Genomic DNA, 24862 nt, shown 5'->3' on the forward strand with positions numbered 1-24862 from the left:
TTTATTCACAGTTCTGATGGCTGGGCAATCAATGATCCAGGGGCCAGCAGATCTGGTGTCTGGTGAGAATCTTCTTCCTGGTTTGCAAATAGCCAGCTTTTGCTTGTATCCTGACATGGCTGAGAGAAAGGTAATCTCTCTCTTGTATCTTCATAAAAGGGCACTAATCCTATTCACAAAGGCTCCACTCTCATGTCCTAATTACCTCCGAAAGGCCCCACCTTCTAATACTATTACATTGGGGGTCAGGCTTCACCAAATGAAATTGGGCATGGGGGAAGGAGGCAATACAAGCATTCAATTCATAGCAAACACCAAGTTCATAGTTAATAGGTTTTTAGAGGGAGAAAAAAGGGAACAACTCCTTATTAAGCACCTACTATGCACCATGAATTTTACTAGGCCCCTTCATCATTTTATATTAACCCAAAGGACAGATTAACCCAAAAGGCCTAGACCAGTGGTCAGCAAACTGAGGCCCCTTGAGTGTGGCTCTTCCACAAAATACCATGTGCAGGTGCACATGTACAGTGCGATTGAAACTTCATGGCCACACTCAAGGGGCCAAAGAGCTGCATGTGGCTCGCTAGCCACAGTTTGCTTACCACTGGCCTAGACCATATTAGGAGATTTGGCATAAGAGAAACTAAAGACAGATTGAGTTCCCTGTTTCTTTCCTTCCCATGGTTTTGTATTTCCTTCTTAATGTTATTTTGAATTTGTTTGGGCTCAAATTATATTACACCCTTGTCATCTCCATTAGCTAAAATGTATTTATGGCTGATTATGCATGCAGAAAATAAATTAAATATCTGAATAACATTACCAGTAATGGGTGAAATTGCCTTATGTTTTCACATCCTTACAACAAAAAAGGCATCAACAAATGACCAGGGGGGGGAGAGAAAAAAGAATAATCCATTATAATTGTCCATATTACCATAGAGATAGGACAGACGTAATTATGGGCAATTTCAGTGTCTAAAAAATCAAGTATGATGAAAATTATATTGAAGTTAACTGGGGGAAAAAATCTACTTTAACTGTGGCTCCAAAATGACTGGTAGTCAGGATAAAAGGAAATAGCTCCTACTCTAAGAAATCAGCCACATGATCTCACTTATATGTGGAATCTAATGAACAAAATAGATCCAGAGACATGGAAGCATGCAACAGACTGAGGATTCTCAGAGGAATTGGGGGAAGGGGAGGGAATAGATCAACCCAGGAACTTATATGCATAGTAGAGGCCTGGTGCATGAAATTCTGCATGGCGGGGGGAGGGGGGGTGGCAGGGTATCCCCTCAGCCCAGCCTGCACCCTCTCTAATCCAGGACCCCTTGGGGGGCCTAAACTGGCAATCGGACATCCCTCTCACAATCTGGGACCCCTGGCTCCTAACTGCTCACCTGCCTGCCTGCCTGATAGCCCCTAACTGTTGTCATCCCCCCCGGCTGGCCTGGTCGCCCTTTATTGCCCCCATTGCCAGCCTGGTTGCCCCCAACTGCCCCCCCTGTTGGCCTGGTCACCCCACGCAGCCTGCTGTTCGGTCGTTTGGTCTTCCCTCACTAACCCCCCTGCCGGCCTTGTCGCCCCATGCAGCCTGCTGTTCAGTTGTTACTTTGAGGGCATCCTGACCAATTTGCATATTACCCTTTTATTAGTATAGATTGTAAGTACAAATATGCATAACCCATGGACACGAACAATGGAGAGGTGAAGGCCTGGGGAGGAGAGGGGATGGGAATGGGGAAGATGGGATCAATGGTAATAAAAAGGGGGACATCTGTAATACTTTCAACAATTTATAATAATAAAAGCATAATATGCTAATTAGACCGGATGACCTTCCGGATGAGGCTGGGGCAGCGAGGGCCGAGGCAGCCACTGTGGTGGGCAGGGGTCGAGGCAGAAGCCAGCAGCCACTGCAGTGGCAGGGGCAGAGCCCCTTGCACAAATTTCATGCATCAGACCTCTAGTAAAGATGGAAGGAAGGAAGGAAGGAAGGAAGGAAGGAAGGAAGGAAGGAAGGGAGGGAGGGAGGGAGGGAGGGAGGGAGGGAGGGAGGGAGGGAGGGAGGGAGGGAGGGAGGGATGAATGAATGAATTTGCAAACAAACAAAACAAAACCAGCCACTGACTTGGAAGTTGACATGGAATCTCTTAAGCCTTAGCTGAAGTGCTCATTTACATTTGTTTGAGTGATTCTCCATGATAAGGTTTCCCTTTAGAAACCACTGGCTTATTGGTGAAATATTTATGCTGATTTACAGAGAGTCTAGGGTATTTTACCAGTAGTTTCTAAACACATATGTACCACCTCTACCATAGCCTGACATGTTCTAGATCAGACTGGTATCATCTGTCCTTAGGTTGCATATGCGTTTTTTGAAAAAGATATAAATTTAAAATATGTAATCACCACAGTAACTAGTATGGTACAGGTACTGGGCAATTAGGAAGGATGCCAGCCATTGCATTAGAGCAGGGTCCTGGGACCCCTTTGAGAAAGCAGAAAGCCCCAGTAGCTGGGGTGCACAGAGAAACTACTGTATACCAACCAATACAGAAGTCTTCTGACATTTTAACAATGAGACAACCGTACCAGTGTATCCTGCTATGCGTCAGCACTGCGCAGACTCACAGATGAAAAGACTCAGGTCTGGCCTCTCACTTTGCCTCTATTTATCCAGGTGGCTTCCATCAGCATCTTGCCAAATGGACAACCCAGGAAATTGTGTCCCTGCAGGTTTCTGGCAGGTAATATGGCAGCCCAAGCCAAAAGCCATTTCTACAAGGACACACCTTCCCTTTCAGCATTGATACCTTGAAAACCATAGTCCTTCCCACAGGCCACAGCAGTGGGGACCCAAGCACTTGGAAGTTGACATGGAATCTCTTATGCATCCTTTGATTTTTCAAATCAAAAATATGCACAATTTAAAACAGAGAGGAAAAATCCAAACCTACCTAAGAGAATCTAAAGAAGAAGATAAATCAAGAGAGATGTGGCAGGGCCTGTATCTCAGGAGAAACAGAACCTTTTCATTTGCACTGTCAGAGTGAACTTTATAAAGTGCAGATCCAATCATGTCAGGCCATTCCTCAAAACTCCTTACTCACCAGCCCTGTAGTATGGCACACAAGGGATGTGTCTTGCCTTGGTTCTTGCTGCTTGCACCCTGTATCCAAGAAATATGAACCAAAACAACATGTTGTCTTATAGACCACCCCCCACACACACACGCACACTTCCACTCCATTACAACCCACATCTTAAGTCTCGGAATTGTTGCCTTCATTCAGGTATCCTGATTAACGCAAAACTTGATCACAATAGTTTTTGTTGAATAGTTAATTCAATATTATCAGGCAGCTACAGATCATGAAAACTGGTGGTCAGACTGTCACAGATCTGTGGGGAATTAAAGATATGTCTACCACAGGATCAAAAATGATCAGAGCTTAAAAATAAAAAGACTAAACCATATCAAGGTAGAGAGTGAGGATGAGGAGGAACTAGAACTCTCATACATTGCTGATGGGAATGAAAATGGTACAACCACATGGAAAATAATTTGGCAGCTTCTTTAAAAGTTAGGCCTATAACCTACTATATAGGGCCAATGCTCTAATCACTGAGCAACACTGGCCAGGGCTATGCTATAGTCACTATTTTTATTGTGAAGATGGTTCTACAGGTATAGGAACAGATCAAGACTCATAAAATTTTATGCTTTAAATATGTACAGTCTATTGTATGTCAATTACGCCTCAATGAAGCTATAAAAAATAAAAAACTGAACATATGCTTTATGAGAAAACACTGTCGTTTGGGGAAATTACAATTAGATATTAGGGAGCAAATATGAATACGATTTTAGAAGTGTAAGTTTGAGATTGAGAACAGAAACCCTTTAGAAGGAAAAATATAAGAAAAAAATATATAACAATTGAGGCTGTCCGATGAAATAAACTGGCCTCAGAGATAGTGAGTTCTCACCCCTGGAAATATGAATTTGCTGACCATTAAATAGCTCTAAAAATGGATTCTTGCCCTGGTGGGGCAATTACATGACCCCCAAGATTCTGTTAAACTCTAAATTCACCCGTCTACTGAGCTGACACTGGCAGGTTATATTTGCTAGTAGGAAACTCCCTGTTACCGATGCTCAGGAAATCAACCAGTAGGAATTTTCCAAAAGAAGTGAAAATAATTCAAAGGCCTAAGACTTCAAAGAAGTAGAGTTGAAAGAAAGCCAGTTCTTCAGATACAGGAATTATAAGTGAGTACAAAGAGAACCCAGAGAGATGGAATTTGGGGTGGACGTGGCGGGATGGCAGACAGCCTGGGTTTGAAAATATTGGGAGGGGATCAGCACTGGGGTCTAGAAAACCTAGGGTGTTGGTGCAAGAAACTAAGACCCGGAGGTCTCAGTAGGATGGGGAGCCTGGGGTCTACGAATGTTTCATTGCAGATGCTGTTGGACTTGATCTGGAATAAACTTTGAAAGAACAAAATACATTTCCATGTTCAAATATTTCTCATAGCTTTTTGTTGTAGTTGGAATGCCATTCAAATTCTTTACCAAGGTTACATGGGTACAGTGAAGTAAAAATAGCAACATGCGGAGAAATGTACAACAAAAATGGGGTGGCAGTAAGAACAAAGACACTATAAACCTCCTTTGTATGTACATGCATTCTACATGAGCATTTTACACAAGGGTATCTCTCTCAATGATGACACTAAATTAAAACTTCTCCTAAAGCCTGTCCCGGGTCCCACACAAGCCCCGCTCTGGCATATGGCACTGCTCTGAGGGGGAGACAGGGATAATTGCTGGAAGCAGAGGGGGTCCAATGAGGAGCAGTTGTAATCCCCACCAGCCACCTGGTGAAGCAATTACCTGGATGAAGCAATTAAATGATCTAGTGAGTGAATCGTAACAAGATGCTAAAGGGATAAAAATTGACTTGGGTAAAGGGAAAATGAGGTCATTGTGCTCACTCCTGAAAACCAAGGGCAGACACTTCTTCTATTCCTACATGTTCTCCTGGACTCATTGAGGAGAAGACAACTACACTCATATCTTGTGTGAAGGAAGTTACCAACTCTCTCTCTCCACTCCTTAGTCACCCCCAAAAAGGAGGAGAGGACTAACACAATGGGCCAGAGTGCAGTACCCACTTAGATCAGGGTTTACTAAAGGCCAGGGGCAGGGTGCCTCAGAGGTGACCCACTGTTCATCTCTTTCTCTTTGAACGCATCCTTCTTCTTCTATCTTCTGTGTCCTAGAGGCCTAGAGTCCTTATCCCTACAACTGTGTGTGTAACTCAAGTTAAACCTGCTCTACCTGTCAACTGTCTTCAATTCCAAGGAGAAAGAGTGGGAGGAGCTACTCAGGCCATGTTATTATTCAAGGTTTAAGGAAGTCTCTGCTTTGGATGTCTCCAGGGGCTTTGGGCAGCTATCCACCAAACAGAACCATGAGCTTTGTATAGGAGCCCATCAGAATCTTGGAAGGGAAGGGAAGAGACTGGTAGGATATGAGCACCATGATGTCTTAAATAGTGAGATAAACCAGTGGGGTTAAACAAAGGAAATAGTAAATTAGTCTACATGTATACGTTGGCCTTAGGCACACTTCTACCTCCTGCCACCACCACCGCCACCACCATGAAGTTCTTACTCTTATCTGCATTTCATATATGATTAAGTGGAGACACAGAGTGCTTTGGACTGGTTATGTCCCCACCCACCCTCAATTCTTATGTTGAAATCTAATCCCAATGTGATGGTATTTGGAGGTGGGGCCTTTGGGAGGGTATTGGTTCATGAGGGTGGAGCCTTATAAATGGAAGTAGTGCCCTTATATAAGAGACCCCAGAGAGTTCCCTAGCCCTTTCCACCATGTGAGGACACAGGGAAAAGATGCAGTCCATGAATCAGGAAGCAGGTCCTCACCAGATCAAATATGCTGGCACCCTGATCTTGGACTTCAGTCTCCAGAACTGTGAGATATAAATATCTGTTGTTAATAATCTACCTAGTCAGTGGATTTTGTTATAGCAGAACTAGCTCTCTGGCTCCAGAGAGCTCTTAATCACTATACTATTCTACCTCTTTCAATGCATGAAGAAATATTATAATACTAGAGGCCTGGTGCACAGACTCGTGCACTGGTGGGGTCCCTCAGCCTGGCCCGCAGGGATTGGGCTGAAACCAGCAGTCCAACACCCACCAAGGGGTCCTAGATTGCCAAAGGGTTCAGGCCAGGCCAAGGGACCCCACCGGTGCATGATACGGGCCCAGGAGGGACCATGGGAGAACTCCAGGGCGTGTTTGGCCCATCTCGCCCACCCTGATCACCGGACCCCAGCAGCAAGCTAACATACAGGACGGAGTGTCTGCCTCCTGGTGGTCAGTACATGTCATAGCGACTGGTCAAACGGTCAGACACTTAGCATATTAGGCTTTTATTATATAGGGTTATTATGCTATTATTATAGTCTGAAAGAGAAAAACAGTAAACCAAGTATGCCCAGTATCTCCTCTAAGCCAAACACAGGCAGGAAGCACACCAACTGCAGGGTGTTGTAGTGGGCAGAGCTCAGAGCTTGGTCCCAGAAATCCTGGGTTCGAGTACCAGTTCTACCACAAAACTTCAGCCCCTTACTCTAGGAAACTCAGTGTCCTAGAAAAACTCAGAAAAAAATCATACACATGAAAGCATTTTATACACGCAACACTATCTGAATAAGCATATATACCTGACATGCTGGTAAGTTCCATGGTCACAAATCACCAACTTTGAGTTGACCCAATGGTTCTCCATGCAGGGCAATTTTGTCTTCCAGGGGACAATGGAAGATATTTTTTGTTGTCACAACTTGGGGGAGGAGATGCTACTGATATCTAGTGTGTATAAGTGAGGGATGCTGCTAACCATCCTATAATGCTCAAGACAGTCTCCTAAACAAAGAATTGTCCAACCCCAAAGTGCCAATAGTGCCAAGGCTGAGAAATACTGGTTTAGAATGAATGCATGTGTTATAACAACTTAGGAACAGATTTGATTCTTGATACACATTGGCCAAAGAGCTATATAGAAAAACAAAGGCATAATCGGGTTCCACAATGTGAGAGAATAATGTTAGAATAAGTGAACAAATGTAAGTAAGCCAGCCAGGAAGATGAAGGGAGATGCTACCCCCTTGCTACTCACTGTGGTCCATGGACCAGCTTCGCCCTCACCTGGGCATGTGTTAGAAAGGGAGAATCTCAGACCCTACCTCACACCTACTGAATTAGGATCTGGATTTTTAAAAATTTATCTTTATTGTTGAAAGTATTAGCGATGTCCCCTCTCACCTCCAAATTGACCCCTTCCTCTCCACTCCTACCCCTCCCCAGGCCTTCATGGCACTATTGTCTGTGTCCATAGGTTATGCATATAAATTCCTTGATTAATAGGCATGTCCAAGTTTAAAAAACACTGTCCTAGAGTCTACACTGGATGGCAGGTTAATTTCCAAGAGCGGTCCCGGGTTTCACTGGCTGGTGCAGCAACTCGGGTCTCTTTAAAATCAGCCCAGCTGAAGTATCTATCCCTCTTGGCTATAACCCAGCTCTATCCACAGGTGGCATTTCCACCTGGATGCTCTCGACTTGGATAAGAGAGAGCCGGTCCCCCAGGCGTGTTAGCAGAGCTTTCTCTCTCTTTGTTCGCCAAGTGGAGTGCTGAATATAATGAAATATGGCACATCATCAATACCCCCTATGCAGAAACTGCACAGAGTGCCACAGCTGAAAGGTTCTTTGAAGAGGAAAAGAAAATCCTATTGCAACTTTTATTTGAAGTTTGATTGCTTCATTGCCTCTCGGCCTCCAAGTGAAGGGTCAGCCGAGAAAATGCATCTGTGTGCCACTGTGAGCTTGAATCGTGTTCTAAATGCTGTGTCTTGTTGCACTAGAAGGGAAAAGAGGTGCTTTGGCATTAGCACCAAAGCCAAACACCTCCCAGCAACCCCCCAGCCAGGATTAGCCTATCCCTTAAGGGAATAACATGATACTGCCCAGTATCATGGTGCTACTCAAAGTATTTGACATACATTAACTCATATAATACCCACAGGGTTATTACATAGCCTATGATGCAAGTTAAGAATCCCCCTTTCAATAATGAAGAATTTAAACACAGAGAAGTTAAGTACCTTTCTCAAGTTCAGCTATCTAGGAAGTAGTAAAGCTGAGATTTGAACCCACTAAGTCTGCCTTCAGAGCTGATGTTCTTAACCCCTCCATCATACTGCTCACACCTAAGTATATACTAGAGACTCTGCAAGGGTTTTATGAGAATCAATAAGATGGAATCCTACCCTGATGTAATATCCAGCCAGGCAAAGGGAGACAGATACAACACAGCATATTAGGCACATAGAGCAAAATGCACTGGGTTTTTTGTTGTTTTGTTTTTTCTGTTCAGCACCATCACAACTCTCTTTATTCTCTGTCCTGATTCTAATTTGATTCAATGTTTTGGAATTTTAAAAAATGTTACAACATATCAGTTACCTTCTAGGTGGTCATTAAATGATGTTTGAATGAATAAATACATAAAGTAATTCATGAATGAATGCAGTCCTATGATGAGATTTTGAGAAAACTAGGCACTATGCATAATAATAGGCTCTTAGAGCAAACATCTGCTTCCCCCCTACCTCTCTCTGGCACTATCATCCAAGCCCCATCCTTGTTTGTGGAATGGCCCCTTTCCCATTCCACCCAGGTGGCTCCCACTGGAGCTGCCAGAGCTTTGCATTATAGCATCCCAGCTGATTGGCCAGGGGTGAGCTCCTCATTTTAGTTGGGACAATGAGTTCCCTTCTTCAGGAATTCTGGAACCAGAATAAAGAAAATCAGAACAGAATCTCTTAAGTAATTAAAACTGTACAATGAAAAAAAGTGGAACCTGTTGGCATCCACATTTTCAACCCCAGGGAGAAGTTGTCTGCCATACGAGAGCTACAGAAGCCTGTTTCCAGACACTTCTCCTCTGCACTTTCATTTCCTCTTTTTAAAACAAGGGGACAGAAATTACATCCTAAAAGGCTATGGTCACACCACTGTTCAAGGAAGAAGGGGCTCCAACCAAGACAACGTTGGAGCAATAGGGAAAGTTGACCTTCCTTCCTACATTCACACTCACAGCCCCTCACACCAAAAAGCAATACCAGTTGAGAGAGTCCAGTTCCCTTTGTTCTTGAGTTCCATTAAAGAGCCTTCTGATTCCCAACCACAGGTGATATGGAGAAAGGGTTGTCCTGATGGGCAGTATGAACAGGTAAGTCATTATGTCAAGTGCATTTCATGTTTCTCATTAATAAAATGGTGTTTTAAATACACAGAGTTGGCTCCCTGTGTCTTTGGATGCCATAAGCCATTTCTCAGGGTCTGCTCACCGAGGTGGGCTCAACATTTGAACTCTGCTCATGTAGGGCTGAAAGATTATGCCCTCTTGGCTTTTGCCAAGTATCTGGCCTACACAAGGTGGTTTCCATGCCCATCACGAGGCTACACATCTCCTTGATGAAGAAGCATCTGTGAGTTCCAACCATGGTGTGGTCAATGAAAACAGCCCTTAAAATTCCCTAGACCTGTGGTTTTCACATTTCTTTCGAGGCCACCAGGAAGAAGCGGGGAGGTTAAATACTGGCTTCCACCACCGCAACTCTCATGCGCTTTAAATATTTGGGTTCTGGATGTATTAGTTAGGGTTCTTCAGAGAAACAGACCAATAGGAGATAGATGACTAGATACATAGAAAGATAGATTAGATAGATAGATAGATAGATAGATAGATAGATAGATAGATAGGAGAGGATTTATTTATTATAGGAATGGAAGTCCAACTATTTGGTATTTGCAAGCTGCAGAATGAGGAAAACCATTGGTATATGTTAGTTCAGGTCCAAATGCTTGAGATCACAGGAGCCAAAAGTGCAAATCCCCACCAGACTCTGAACACCAAAGACCAGGAGCACCAATGTCTGATGGCAGGAGAAGATGGATGTCCCAGCTCAAGTCTGTAATATTGGGGGACACCTACCCGCATTGATGAGGACTATCATCTTCACTCAGTCTGTTCATTCAGATGCCAACCTCTTCTAGAAAACACCCTCACAGGTGCACTCAGCAACAATATTATACCAGCTGCCTGGGCATCCCATAGCCCAATCAGGTTGGCACATAAAACTAACCATTATGTAGCATGCAATACCTTTTGAAATTTTCTATTTTATTTAAAAGGCAACCATTGCCTCACTAAATTAATGTCATGATCTCCTAATGCATCCCAAACCAAAGTTTGCAAAGCATTCCTACGACATGCCTACAAAGCATTTTCCTTGAATTCACTCTGTCATAGGTCACAAAGTGGCTCCTACCAGACAGCAAGACAGATTCAGACTGAGCATGGCTGGCTAGCATAATGTTTAAAAAAACACACCTCATTTTCAAAAGTTTTAAATGGACACATGTACATTCCAGAACTAGCTTTTCTTGAGAGTGAAAAAGGGGATGAAATAAACAGAAGGTTGTGCAATATGGGGTCTATATTCCCACATAACTACCATTGGCTGGAGCTGAGTGAGAGAGAGCATTTCCCTCCAGTTGACCATGGTCCTTTTTGTTTATGATAATTCCACTAATATGGAAAAAGTGTCAGAGTCTGCTCCCTCCACTCTAGGCCTTTTTGAAAATGTCAGTGAATAGGAAGCAATTCCAACACCACCCAGGCTCACCCTGAAGTAGCCAAGCCCTCCCGTATGTCAAGCCTCCCGCTGCAAATCCCTTCTCACCATGCATTCTGTGAGTATAGCCAGCTCTCCTTTTGATAAACACCCTTTGCTAAGATGCAGGTCAGTGTAATTTTCCAAAAGGTTAGGAGGAGTGACTGCTCAGAGAAGCCTTGCTTATTATTTCAAATGCCACCCGTCCCATTCTCTAACATTTGTTGAGTTATTTACAGCTTGATTCATGCCACACCTGCTAGTGTATCTGACCTATTTCCATCTCCCCTCCCATCATCATCTTCCCAGCCCTTACACGGGAGCTGGTGACCACAGGGTCGTGCCTCCAGGAGCCAGGATTGTCTTTAACCTAAGGTAGGGAAGCCACTGCAATGGTTAATTTTTGTGCCAAGTCATGCTTAAAAGTCATCAATAAAACTCACCTATTTTGACGCATACAGAGTTATTGATTGTGTCCATGTGGCTGCAAATGATTTAGTCCATTTTCAATTTGCTCAGCCAGATTAAAAAATAACACTAATGTTTTAAACTAGCAAGCCTCAAAAACACGTAACTTCTTTTTTACATAATGTGGGGCATTTGTTTGTGTCAGCAATTTCAGTTAAAGAAACTGTTGGGGGACAAATATTCATCCCACGAGCCTGCTAAAGTTATGATAAAATAATAATAAAGGTAACATTAAGATCTATTATCTCTTCAGTGTCTACCATGTGCAAGCAGATCTACAGTATCCAAAGTATCTATCTTTGCTATGAAGATGAATATATGATAGGTGATGGATAGGTAGATAAATAGATAGGAGTTTGTTAGCTCACAACATCTCCATAAGTTAGATATCCGAGAAGTATTTCCTTTTTACAAATAAGAAAGCCAAGCCTCAGAGAGCCTCAATGATTTTCCCAGGGTCACTCAATCATCATCGAAGCCAGGAATTAATTTCAGGACTGAATGAACTTTCTACCCCACCCACTGCATCTCAATTGTAATTATTCCAAGAAGCATCTCCATGCAGCCAGCATCTGTGTCCACATACACATTAAAGCACCAAGATTACTCAATAAGACTAACTGAAAATTGCCTGCTGACATTAACTTTCTTCTGGACTGAAATGAAAATTCTGGAGCTAGAGTGGACCCAGCCTCCTTCACCCCACAGGACCTGGAAGGTCTTGCTCTCACAGCCTCGAGTGCTTGAACACCTTGAGACTGGAGTCAACTCATTGAGAATGGAACTGGCCTCCCTCATTTATTAGCTGTGGGACCTTGAGCAAGTCATTTAATCTCTCTGAGCCTAAGTCTCCTCATCTAAAAGAAAGGGGGACACTAACAATACCCACCTCATAGGATTATGGTGGGAGTAGAATGAGGTACTGTGTGTATAACACATAAGCCTGTGGCTGGAGCTGTGGTAAATAAACGTTACATACTGTCCTAATTAGCCACCCAAAGGCTGCTGCTTGAGCAGCTTTTAGAGCCATGATTAAGAATCTGTGAGAACAGCAGATGATTGTTTTACTATTGGGACACAATGACCACCTTCATCCCACCCCATATAGACTCTCTTACCCCATCCACCAACCACAATGTCACCACCACTTCCTCCTCCGCGGTAGAGAAAAGTGAGTGAAAAAGTAGACAACTGAAAGGCAGCCTTGGTCGGTCTGCAGACTTTGCCCAAGGAAGCCCCAGGCTGTGTGTATCCCAGGCTCATCCTCAGATGCGCCACCTTCTCCACTGAGTGTCTGCTCCTCAGTCCACATGACTAAGCCACTAGGCTTACTCCTGGGTCCTCAGGAGAGGCTGGCTGATTTTCCTCCATCTCTTCTTCCTTCCCCCTCCTTGTTCTTGCCTCTGCCCATTTTTCTTCCCTGAATGCCTCTTCCTCACTTTTTCTCCGGGATAACTAGGTTGCATTTGACCTATGAACTCTCAGATCTGTCCAATGTTTTCTGCTTCTCCATCCTGGTTCAGGACCAAGTGTGGGCTGGAAGGAAGGCTTTAGCTCTCCCATCTCATAAATAGCCTCTCATCCGAACACTGCTTGTGCATCAGGTCTGCATTCCTTTCCTGGCACTGCCATAGCAAACCACCAACTTGGATGCTTAAAACAACAGAAATGTATTCCCTCACAGTTCTGGAGTCCAGAGGTCTGAAATCAAAGTGAGGGCAGGGCCACACTCCCTTCAAAGTTTCTGGAAGTAGAATACTTCCTTGCCTCTTCCAGCTTCTGGTGGGTCTGGGCATTCCTTGGCTTGTGGCAGCATAATTGCCTCAGTCTTTGCCCCTCCTGTGTTCTCTCCTCTTCTATCTCTTAAAAAGACACATGTCATTGGAGTTAGGGCCCATCCTAATCCAGGACAGATGATCCCATCTCAAGATCCTTAACCTGATTACATCTCCAAAAAACCCTTTTTTTCCAAATACAGTCACATTCATAGTTCCAGGAGGACATATCTTTTGGGGAACCTCCAATTTAAGCCATTCCTTGATACTAACAAGGCCCATGACAGCTGTGGCACACCTTCCTTTCAGTATCCAGTCACCTCACTCCTTTACCAAAACAATGCCAACAGCTGGAGAAAATCTTATTACACAGGCCAGATCTTCCCCCTGCCTTCCCCAAGTCCATAGAAACCCGACCCTGGGTAAGACAGTGGTGGGAGTGATTTGAGGAAATAGTGTAGGACTCCAGGAAGATGAAGGGGTTCCGGGTCTGGTCTCCAAGTCAGTCAGCTTCCTGCAGGACAAGGATCACTGTGTGGGAGACACTGGCCAGTCCACTGCCCACTCCAACAAGACAGGCCTGAGGAATAGGCAGGCTTCAGCACTTCCCCAAACTATTTCCATGGTGGTGTCAACATTTCTATTTTCAAATAAATCTAGGAAATACTGAATTAAATAAATTCTTCACTGCAGAATTTTCTAGAGTTCTCAGTGTAGTAAACTTGAGGAAAAGTAGAAATAATTGGCAAAATTTCCCCACCTATGGGCTAGAGAACCCCGATACTTGTGAGGCATCTCATAGCCATGGTGATCTCCCAAATACACAATGGGAGATACTGGTGGCTGGGTCACTCTATGCCAGTGGTCGGCAAACTACGGCCCCTTGAGTGTGGCTCTTCCACAAAATACCATGTGCAGGCGCACGTACAGTGCGACTGAAACTTCGTGGCCACACTCAAGGGGCCAAAGAGCCACATGTGACTCACAAGCCACAGTTTGCCGACCACTGCTCTATGCAATTAAGTAGCTGTCAAGGCGTTAGAGAAATGCAAACTAAAACCACAATAAGATACCACTTCATGCCCATTAGAATGACTATGATAAAAGACAGACAATAGCAAGCAGTGATGAGAGTGTGGGTCAGTGTGACCACTCATGCTTTTCTTGTGGAAATGTAAAATGGTGTAGCTACTTGGGGGAAAAATTAGCAGTTTCTAATATTTTTATATACCCCAACAATTTTTTTATATACCCCAACAATTTCACTCTTAGGAAAAAAAACACAACATACTCCCACACATGAATGTTCACAGCAGCATTATTCATAATAGCCCAAGCCTGGAAATAACTCCCAAGTTCATCAACTGATGAGTGGATAGATAAAATGTGGTAGAGCCAGACAATGCATTATTATCCAGAAATGAAAAGGAACGAAGTACCAACATGCTACACTGTGGATGAACCTGGAAAACGGTGCTGAGAGAAAGAAGCCAGCACAAAAGACCATACATTGTATTATTTCATTTACATGAAATGCCCCCAAAAGATAGACAGAGACAAAGAGTAGATTAGTAGTTGCCAGGGAATGGGAATGGGATTAAGGATCCTATCTAATAATAGACAAACATGGTAACTGACCATACCTTTGCTATGCCTTCCATTGGCTAATAAGCATGATATGCAAATTAACTGCCAACAAAGATGGCGGTTAATTTGCATACATAGGCTCCAAGTGGTGGAGCGAAGCCTGACGACCGGGGGCTGGTGGAGCAGTGAGGCCTCATGGCCCCGGGGCCGGCTCCGGCCAGAACTCGCCCAGAGCGAAGGCCTGGGCCCGGGTGCTGGAGGCAAACTGGTGCCAGCAGCCAGGGGAAAGGAAGGCCTATTGCATGAATCTTTTCGTGCAACAGGCCTCTAGTTAACTATAAATGGGCATGAGCAATGTTATTGCAGTGATGAAAAGGTTTTAACACTGGATTATAGTGATGGTTGCATTGCTCCGTAAGTTTACTAAAAAACTCACTAAATTGTATACCTAAAATAGGTGAATTTTATGGTATGTTCATTATATCTCAATAAAGTTATTTTAAAAATGTGCTGTCACTGATTAATGAAATAAAATTTTATTTACCTAAAATATGTTATAAAAAGAAGGAATTCTTACCATTTGCAGCAGCATGGATGGAACTGGAGAGCATTATGCTAAGTGAAATAAGCCAGGCAGTGAAAGAAAAATACCACATGATCTCACTCATTTATGGATAATAATGAACATTATAACCTCATGAACAAAAAGGTAGATACAGAGGCAGAGAAGCATCAAACAGACTGTCAAATTACAGCGGGAAGGCCGGGGAGGGTTGGCGGGGGGGTGTGGGGGGGCGGGTAAGAGATCAACCAAAGGACTTGTATGCATGCATATAAGCATAACCAATGGACACAAGACTCTGGGGGGTGGGGGGACGGGAGCATGTGTTGGAGGATAGAGGAAGCCGGGGGAAGGTCAATGGGGGGAAAAAAGAGACATATGTACTACTATCTGTAATACTTTAAACAATAAAAAAAAATGTGCTGTCACTGCTTAATGAAATAAAATTTTATTTACCTAAAATATGTTACCAGGATATTATATGCACAACCCTATGCTTCCCTAAATGGAGGAGTTGAGCGAATTTTAGGGTAGCGATGAGTGAAGTTTCAGGTGCAAAGTTTCCAGCACACTTGGGAAATGGGCAACTTGCATACAGTACCTACCTTTTGGGTCATGTTTGGAAAGATGCAGGCAAGTTTTTGGGGTTTTTTTGTTTTTTAAATATATTTTATTGATTTTTTACAGAGAGGAAGGGAGAGAGATAGAGAGTTAGAAACATCGATGAGAGAGAAACATCGATCAGCTGCCTCCTGCACATCTCCTACTGGGGATATGCCCGCAACCCAGGTACATGCCCTTGACCGGAATCGAACCTGGGACCTTTCAGTTGGCAGGCCGACGCTCTATCCACTGAGCCAAACTGGTTTCGGCAGGCAAGTTTTATGTATTGAAAAATGTGCCCCCCATAGAGGTACTAGCTAACAGGAAGCACTTGTGATGAATCCCTACTTGCAAACTATACACTCAACAAAACAAGGCCCAGCCCATAGAATTTATTAAAATGGTGGAATTGATTAGAATTCTAGGACCAATGTGATAGAAGTTCTGAGGGAGAGAGATCAGGCTCTTTGATCTGCCTGGTTCCACCCTGACTTCTTTCTAATTAGCAAAGCTTTTGAGGCTGACTGATAAGCATTCTGGGCACTGCATGTGTCTGGCCACTGATTAATTAATTAATTTTTGACTTTGAGCAGTGACACATCACTTGAAAACTTTCTACCATCCACAGACGAATGTGGAAAAGTAGGGCAAAAGATATAAAAATATGCTAAAGGTGCCATTTCAAATCCAGTTGATTTCCAAGATGGCAGAATGGGTCAGTGAGTTAAGTAAAGAAATGAATGACAGAGAGGAAGGGTGGGGGAGGGGGGTGTGCTAAGCCACTTTGCTGTGTGTTTGGGCTTAGCCATGTACCCTCTCTGTTCTTAAAAATTATGAGTCTCCTTGGCATCCTCGTTTATTGAGAAGTGACTGTGTGTTGCCCCCTGAAAGAAAAGGGACAGAGGGGAAAAAATGATGCACCAAGGGGGGAATGGGAGGGTGGACAATGCTTATGAATTGACACAGAGGTTTTGAGGTGAGCAGTGCCCAGATGGAGGGTCTGCAAACTACATCTGCCACCTGTTTTCATAAAGTTTTATTGGGACACAGTCATGCCCATTGTCTTTGGATGTCTATGCACTGTCTTTGGATGTTTTGATGCTACTATGGCAGAGCTAAGTGGGTGCAACAGAGATGGTATGACCCCCAATGCAGGAAATATTTCTCTGTAATTTTTTTTCTTTATTGATTAAGGTATTACATATGTGTTCTTATCCCCCCACTGCCCCCCACTCCACCCCCCGACTCATGCCCTCACCTGCCTGGTGTCTGTGTCCATTGGTTAAGCTTATATGCTTGCATATAAGTCCTTTGGTTGATCTCTCCCCCTTACTCCCACCCTCCCCTACCTTCCCTCTGAGGTTTGACAGTCTGATTGATGCTTCTCTGTCTCTGGATCTGTTTTTGTTCATCAGTTTATGTTGTTCGTTATAGTCCATAAATGAGTGAGATCATGTGATATTTATCTTTCTCTGACTGGCTTATTTCGCTTAGTGTAATGCTCTCCAGTTCCATTCATGCTGTTGCAAATGGTAAGAATTCCTTCTTTTTTACCACAGCGTAGTATTCCATTGTGTAGATGTACCACAGTTTTTTAATCCACTCACCTGCTGATGGGCACTTAGGCTGATTCCTAATCTTGGCTATGGTGAATTGTGCCGCTATGAACACAGGGGTATATATGTCCTTTCTGATTGGTGTTTCTAGTTTCTTGGGATATATTCCTAGAAGTGGGATCACTGGGTCAAATGGGAGTTCCCTTTTTAGTTTTTTGAGGAAACTCCATGCTGTTCTCCACAGTGGCTGCATCAGTCTGCATTCCCACCAGCAGTGCAAGAGGGTTCCTTTTTTTATTTCTCTGTAATTTTACAGAAAACTTTGCTGACCCCTGGTCTAGATGGAGTAAGCATTATGCCTTTTCAATGTGATTGAAGTAACATTGGGAACACTTCCTTTTATACTAAAAGACAACCCTTTTTTAACAAGTACGGAGCTAAGATTTTTTGAGCTAAGGTTTCTGGGTGCATGGCACCAGGTCTCTTTCTCAAAGATTCTCCTCTCCCCAAGTCCTTGATGCGGGGATGAACATGGACATGTTTCAGAGGAGGAAACTGAGGCTCAGAAAGTTAGTAATTGGCTTGTAAGTTACAGAACTGGTATCTGAAACCAGACCAACTGGTCTCCATCATCAGAGCATGGTGCCTCTCTATTATGTCGGCATTAAAGCCAATATTTCGGCAAGAGGCTTCCTCAGACAATCCCTCTGTATAGGGTCAACAAGCTTGGGAACAGGTTTTAGAGGGATGCATTTGATCACATTTATTCAGGCATCTCTGGACCAACTCTATCCTCTAAGCTGAGAGAGAAGCCCCTTTATTTATCCCGCCTCCAAACAGGACCAAGGTCAGGCCATAAAAAATTTAACAAATCTTAACCAAAGATTTGGGGACTTCAAAATTTTTTACGGAAAGAAACTCACTGCTTCTACTAAAATGATTGCCTTGCTGGTGGAAAATCTCATAAATTAAGTCCCTATTCTTCCCAACCCCAGATGCAAAAGAGCCCCCTCTCCCAGCCCAAGGCCCTCCCAGGATGCTGACCACAAGACAGGCCCTTCTTTCAGAACAAATGCCCACTCCAACCACACAGTGGTTCCTCTCTCCAAGGTCTAGACAAGGTGTTCAAAAGGTTTGCATCATAAAAGTCTGAGTCACTACCCCCGAAGGGCTATACCAAGGCTCGTCCAGATCATGTTGAAAGTCCTTTCTCCAGCCTTAGGGAAAGAGATCAGGCTTGGCCATGGTTTTCTCCCAGTAGAATTCTGTACCCTGACCATCTACACACAAACTTCTAGGAAAAGGCACACACATTTCCCAGATCCAATAATACATTTTAAGTATCATTCAGTCTAAATCCATAATATTGAGCAAGCTCACCAAGTGCTCCCATGGCATCTTTGTGCCAATTAGAAACAGCTGCCACCTCCCCACAGGTGCACCACGTGACAAGTGCTTTTGTGAATTAGAGCAAATCAGCACCCTCCCCTGGTGCACAGGCTTCACCATAGGGTGCAAAGAGGTGCCAACTGAGTGCGGACTGTGCTTCAACGTTCCCCTGGTGCAGTGAGTCACCTGCACAGATATCCATGACTCTGTCTGGTTTTCTTGAGGAACACTGGTCATTTCCTCTATACCTGCTTAACTCAGGAGTGGGGAACCTTTTTTCTGCCGAGGGCCATTTGGATATTTATAACATCACTTGCGGGCCATACAAAATTATCAACTTAAAAATTAGCCTGCTCTATTTGGTCAAATTTAATTAACTCACCCCTAATGCCTTGGCAGGGCCAGACCAAATGATTTTGTGGGACTTATATGGTCCATGGGCCAGACAGTCTCCACCCCTGGCTTAACTAATAGGCCCACTGCAATGACTTTTCTTTAAAATTTCTTTATTGGTTAAGGTATTACAAATGTGTCCTCATCCCCCCATTAAAAAAATATACATTTATTTATTTCAGAGAGAGGAACAAAGAGGGAGAGAGAGATAGAAACATCAATGATGAGAGAGTATCATTGATCCGCTGCCTCCTGCACACCCCCATTAGAGAACGAGCCTACGACTCCAACATGTGCCCTGACAGGGAATTGAACCGTGATCGCCTGGTTTATGGGTCAATGCTTAATCACTGAGCCCACAGGCCAGGCTACAATGACTTTTACATAAACACAGGTCATCTGCAAAACGCTAAATCGATACCCACCCCTAAAGAAAAAAGAAAATGCTGGTATTTTCAACAAAAGAGTTCAGAAGAGCTGAGTTGAATTTACAACTCAGCCAACTGCCAGTTGTGTGATCCTGAACAAGTCACTTGACCTCCCTGAGGTTTTCATCTTTAAATTGGAGGTATCAGATGCCAGCTCTACTGAGATCTCAGAGATGCTTAAAATCTCTAATTAAAGCCCTGGCCGACTTGGCTCAGTTGGTTGGGCTTCGTCCTTTGCACTGAAGGGTTGCTGGTTAGATTCTGAGTCTGGCATGTGGCTTGATCACCAGTAGGGGGCGTGCAGGAGGCAGCTGATTGATGTTTCTCACATCAATGTTTTCTCTCCCCCTTTCCCTTCCTCTCACTAAAAATCAATTTTAAAAACATTTTGAAAAGATCTCTAATTAGAAAATGTAAAGTGGCTTAGTAGATATCAAATAATCTGTGAATATTAAACATTGGCCACATAAAAAGACAAAACAACAAATAATCTCATTTGTGCTTCCATCCAAAGCCATTTTTCCCATTCCTGCTGTTTCTGGGCTCTGTATTCTCCGCCCTCCCCCCCCCCCCCCCCCCCCCCACACACACATAAAAAAAAAAAATCTGAGAATGGCCATTAGTTGTCCTTGGTTTTCCAAAAAGGTCATCCAAGCAATAATGGGTTTCCAATATGGCAGATAATTAGCTCCCGAAGCCTTCCCAGCCCACCTGATCAATTAGACCAGTGGTTCTCAACCTTGGCTGCACATAAAAATCACCTGGGAATCTTTTTAAAATCTTGATTTCTGGGCCTCATCCTCCAGAAATTCTGTTTCTTTGTTATGGGGTGGGGCCACAATATTAGTAACAAAGAAACAATTTCCGGAGAATGAGGCCCAGAAATCAGGATTTTAAAAAGATTCCCAGGTGATTCTAATGCGCAGCCAAGGTTGAGAACCACTGAATTAGACGAAACACTAAACACTCCCATCCCGCCCTAAATGCATACAACTGAATAGTTTGTATGCTTTACCGTTATAGAATGGTAGCGTGCTGGGGAATAATCTTTTTATTAGTATAAGTCAGCGGTTCTCAACCTGTGGGTCACGACCCCTTTGGGAGTCAAACGACCCTTTCACAGGGGTTGCCTAAGACCATCGGAAAACACATATATAATTACATATTATTTTGTGATTAATCACTATGCTTTAATTATGTTCAATTTGTAACAACGAAATTGGGGGTCACCACAACATGAGGAGCTGTATTAAAGGGTCGCGGCATTAGGAAGGTTGAGAACCACTGGTATAAGTCACCACCCTGCCCAGTAATAAGATGTTTGATCCAGACTTTTAATTCCTCAAGAAAATAAACAAATAAAGAACTATGATATAGGCTTTTGTGAGGTTCATGGGGTTGCTTTAAAGACTTTGGAGGAATCCAGCCCCCGTTTCAACTGAGCTGCTTTAACCATGCCTTTCCAACGCTGTAATCTACAATCCAGCATCAGTGCCTGGGCTGGAGGTAAAGACCAAATGCAAGGCCCATTTTTCTTTGTCAAAGGCTCCTGTGATAGCAGAAGTTCGACATCCAGCACGGTTTTTCTTCAGCAACCCACGCAAGCATAGATGTGCCCCACCTCTCACCCCCTCCTAGAGAACAAGTTATTAAAAAGAGGTATTTTTGAAAGCAGACTTCTCTGCATGTAACATCAACATCAACAACTAAAGGGGGAAGGAAGAGAAGGCGATGGGAGGGCCGTCTGTGGAGAGGTGGGAAATGCCTCCCAGAGCGCAGTTTAAGGGATGATCAATGCACATGTCAAAGGCTGCGATAAGACATGCTGAGCTTATCGAAACTGAAGCTCTGATGACAGAGTTCACATGTGGCAAGAAGATAAGAGAAGCCGGGTTCTTCTCTCTGTCGTTTTTCTCCCCAAAGACCCTGCTTTAATTTCCCACTCTGCATGTTACGTTTTCAGTCCCAAAGGAGTTCATGGAGCCTCATTCAATTCCTTTTCTAATCTCACTGTAAATGTTTCCAGGAGACTGATTAGCAGACGTCGACCTCGGTGCTATTTGGGGAAATATTGTGCAAGTGGTGTCGGGGATCCAAAATGCAGCTGAAGGTTCTGGGAATACTTTGAGCACCAGAGAAAGGAGGGGGAAGGGCACTGAGCTGGATGTTGAAAATGCATATACGTCTTGGCTCTGCTACCAAATGCTTTGTGACCTTGTGTAAGTCACATCATCTCCCCGGAAAGGAGTTTATTCTTCTGTAAAGTGGAGGGAGATGGACTGTGTCACCAAGAGTCTTTTCATCCAGAACAATCCCTCCTTTGCCCCTGCTCTCTGGCAACAAAGCTGGGAGGTCACACAAAGGTACAAACCTGAGCTACACAGTCTTCAGCTCTGTCACTATGAATAGCTCGTCAGCCTGGGTTGCCATAACTAAATACCATAGGCTGAGTGGCTTATTTCTCAAAATTCTGGAGGCTGGAAGTCCAAGATCAAGATGCCTGCAGATTTAGTTCTTGGTGAGGGCTCCCTTCCTGGCTTACAGACATCCACCTTCTCTGTGTCCTCACATGATAGAGAGAGAGGGGAGACACTCCGATGCCTCTTTCTCGTCTTCTAAGGGCACTAATCCTATTGGGGGGGCTCCACACTCATGACGTCATCTAAACCTGGTCACCTCCCAAAGGTCTCACCTCCCAATACCATCCTACTGGGATTAGCGCTTCAACATATGAATTTGGGGAGGACACAAACATTCTGTCCATGACAGATACCAAAGTTCTTGTATGACAACCAGGATCTCAATATAAAAGCAAGAGGTCATTTGTGTATCCCTACCTCTCCTCCCTCCAGCCCAGCAGATGCTCCCACTGCGGCCCACCCTTCCTCCCTGGCAAGGCTATGCTTAAACCGCTGGTCAACCCCAAGCTATGAAGATGCCACTGGACCTTCATCCTCACTTCAATATGTTCTATTTTCTCTTGACCCCATAATCAGAGCCACTTTCTGTCTCTTTTATCCAAGCCTGAGATGAATATAGCCGATTCAAGAAATAGACTTCTCTCAGTTTCCCCACTCAAGGCATTTTGACCTGATTAACTAGAAAGGGCTGCCTAGCGTTGAGAAGGGTGCGGAGGCCATGTGTGGGCTGGGATGGAAAGAAAACCGGGATTGATCAGTGATGTCTGCCATAGATGCCATGTGGGAGACTGATAGTAGATACATGTCATGCTTGCCATCCCTGACACCCAGAGCTGCAAACAGTGGTTCTCCAGCTCTGCTGTGCATCAGAATGGTCTAGAGCTGTGGTCGCCAAACTGCGGCTCACGAACCACATCCGGCTCTTAGGCCCCTTGAGTGTGGCTCTTCCTAAGCCTTAGGAGTACCCTAATTAAGTTAATAACAATGTACCTACCTATATAGTTTAAGTTTTAAAAATTTGGCTCTCAAAAGAAATTTCAGTCGTTGTACTGTTGATATTTGGCTCTGTTGACTAATGAGTTTGCTGACCACTGGCTAGAGTGCTGACATAAAGCACAGATTCCACACCAGAAATTCCGTTGTAGTGAGTCTGTGGTGGAGCCTGTGCGTCTCACTGTAGAAATGCCCGTGGCAATTCTGGTGCACACCAAAGTCTGCGTGGCGAGGATTCAAGAAGAAACTTCCTCCCTTCCAATCTTAGTGACCTGGGATTCTTAGCCACACAGGTGCCTTTTAACATAAATAACTCTCAGAGGTGTGCCCTGCCCACTTGCCTATGGCCTTGCAACTTCAATGCAAGTAGGTCTGACATGCAACTGTTGGCAGTGGTACCTTTCTACAGAACGGCTTCTCAGGCCAGGGACCCTACTCTACTCACATGAGGCAAAACAGAAGTGCTGGTGAACTTTTGTCCTCCAGAATCAGCAGCCATCCAGTAAAGCCCCACAAACACACATGGGATAAGTTCCCATTGGTTAAACTCCAGTTGCCCACATCACTGCCCTGCTTGGTGACCCACCCTTTACTGGCCACCTTCCCTTCCCAGTCTCACATTCCGACTCCTCTCCCCCAAAGCGTGTCTAGAGATTATCAACTAAATACACGCTGCCCTATAATTCTTGTGCTGGAATCTGCTTCTGGGGAAATCTACATTAAGACAAAATAAAAAGAGAACTACCATATGATCCAGTAGTCCCTCTTCTGAGTATATACTGAAAGAAAAAGAAATCAGTACCTCCAAGAGATATATGCACCCCCATGTTCACTGTAGCATTGTTCACAATAACCAAACACAGAAGCAACTAAGAGTCCGTCAGTGGATAAATAGATGACAAAACAGTGGTAAACATATGTACAATTCAGCCTTTAAAAAGGAAGGAAATTCTATCATTTGCAATGAATGAACCTGGAGGACATTATGCTAAGTGACATAAACCAGACACAGAAATAAAAATACTGCATAATCTCACTTATATGTGGAATCTGAAAAGGTTGAACACTTATAAGCAGAGTAAAATGGTGGCTAGCAGGGTTTGGGGGTGGGAGTGTTGGTTCATAAACTGACCCCTGTGTTTAGAGAGCAAGGAGAGACGGAAGAAAGAGGAAGGCCACTCAGATTGGTAGGTGGCAGGTTTAATAAGCAAGGGAACTTACATACAAGGCTCACCTTGGGCACCACAAGTTGAGAAGTTCTCAATACTCACCCACCAGAATCTCAGAAGTTTATACATAAGCCTTAACAGAGCTAAGTAACATGCACCATGCAGATGGTCCCAACCACACCTTTCTCTCTCAAGCTGTGTCCTTGATACAGCTCTGGCTGTGAGAACTGTGGGCGGAACGTACATTCCAAGGACAAGGAAGGGGGGAGGAGCCTCGGTTTACCTGGGTCCAGCTCTCTGGTCAACAGCGATCACATCTTCTCAATGACCTCCACCAACAGGGAGAAATCAGGAGGTGATGGTCAAAGGTAGAAACGTGCAGTTATGTAAGATGAATAAGTTCTAGAGATCACTTGTGACTACAGTTAATAATACTGAAAATTTGCTGAGAGTAGATTTCAGGTGCTCTTACCACACACACAAAAAAATGGTAATTAAGGGGAGAGATGGAGAAGTTAATTAGCTTGACTATCATCATCATTTCCCTATATATAGGCATATTAACATATCATGTTATACATCTTACATATATACAATTTTATTAAATAAATAAGAGTTCATTTCAGGCATAAACTTTGTGAAAGAAAATAGCCGTATCAACATTAGTAGTGTAATAGAAGTCATTTTTTTCTTAAAATTCCCTCTAAATACTTAGTTCTAACTCTT

The sequence above is a fragment of the Myotis myotis genome, unplaced genomic scaffold (assembly GCF_014108235.1).
Source record: "Myotis myotis isolate mMyoMyo1 unplaced genomic scaffold, mMyoMyo1.p scaffold_m19_p_5, whole genome shotgun sequence".
Classification (NCBI taxonomy): domain Eukaryota; kingdom Metazoa; phylum Chordata; class Mammalia; order Chiroptera; family Vespertilionidae; genus Myotis; species Myotis myotis.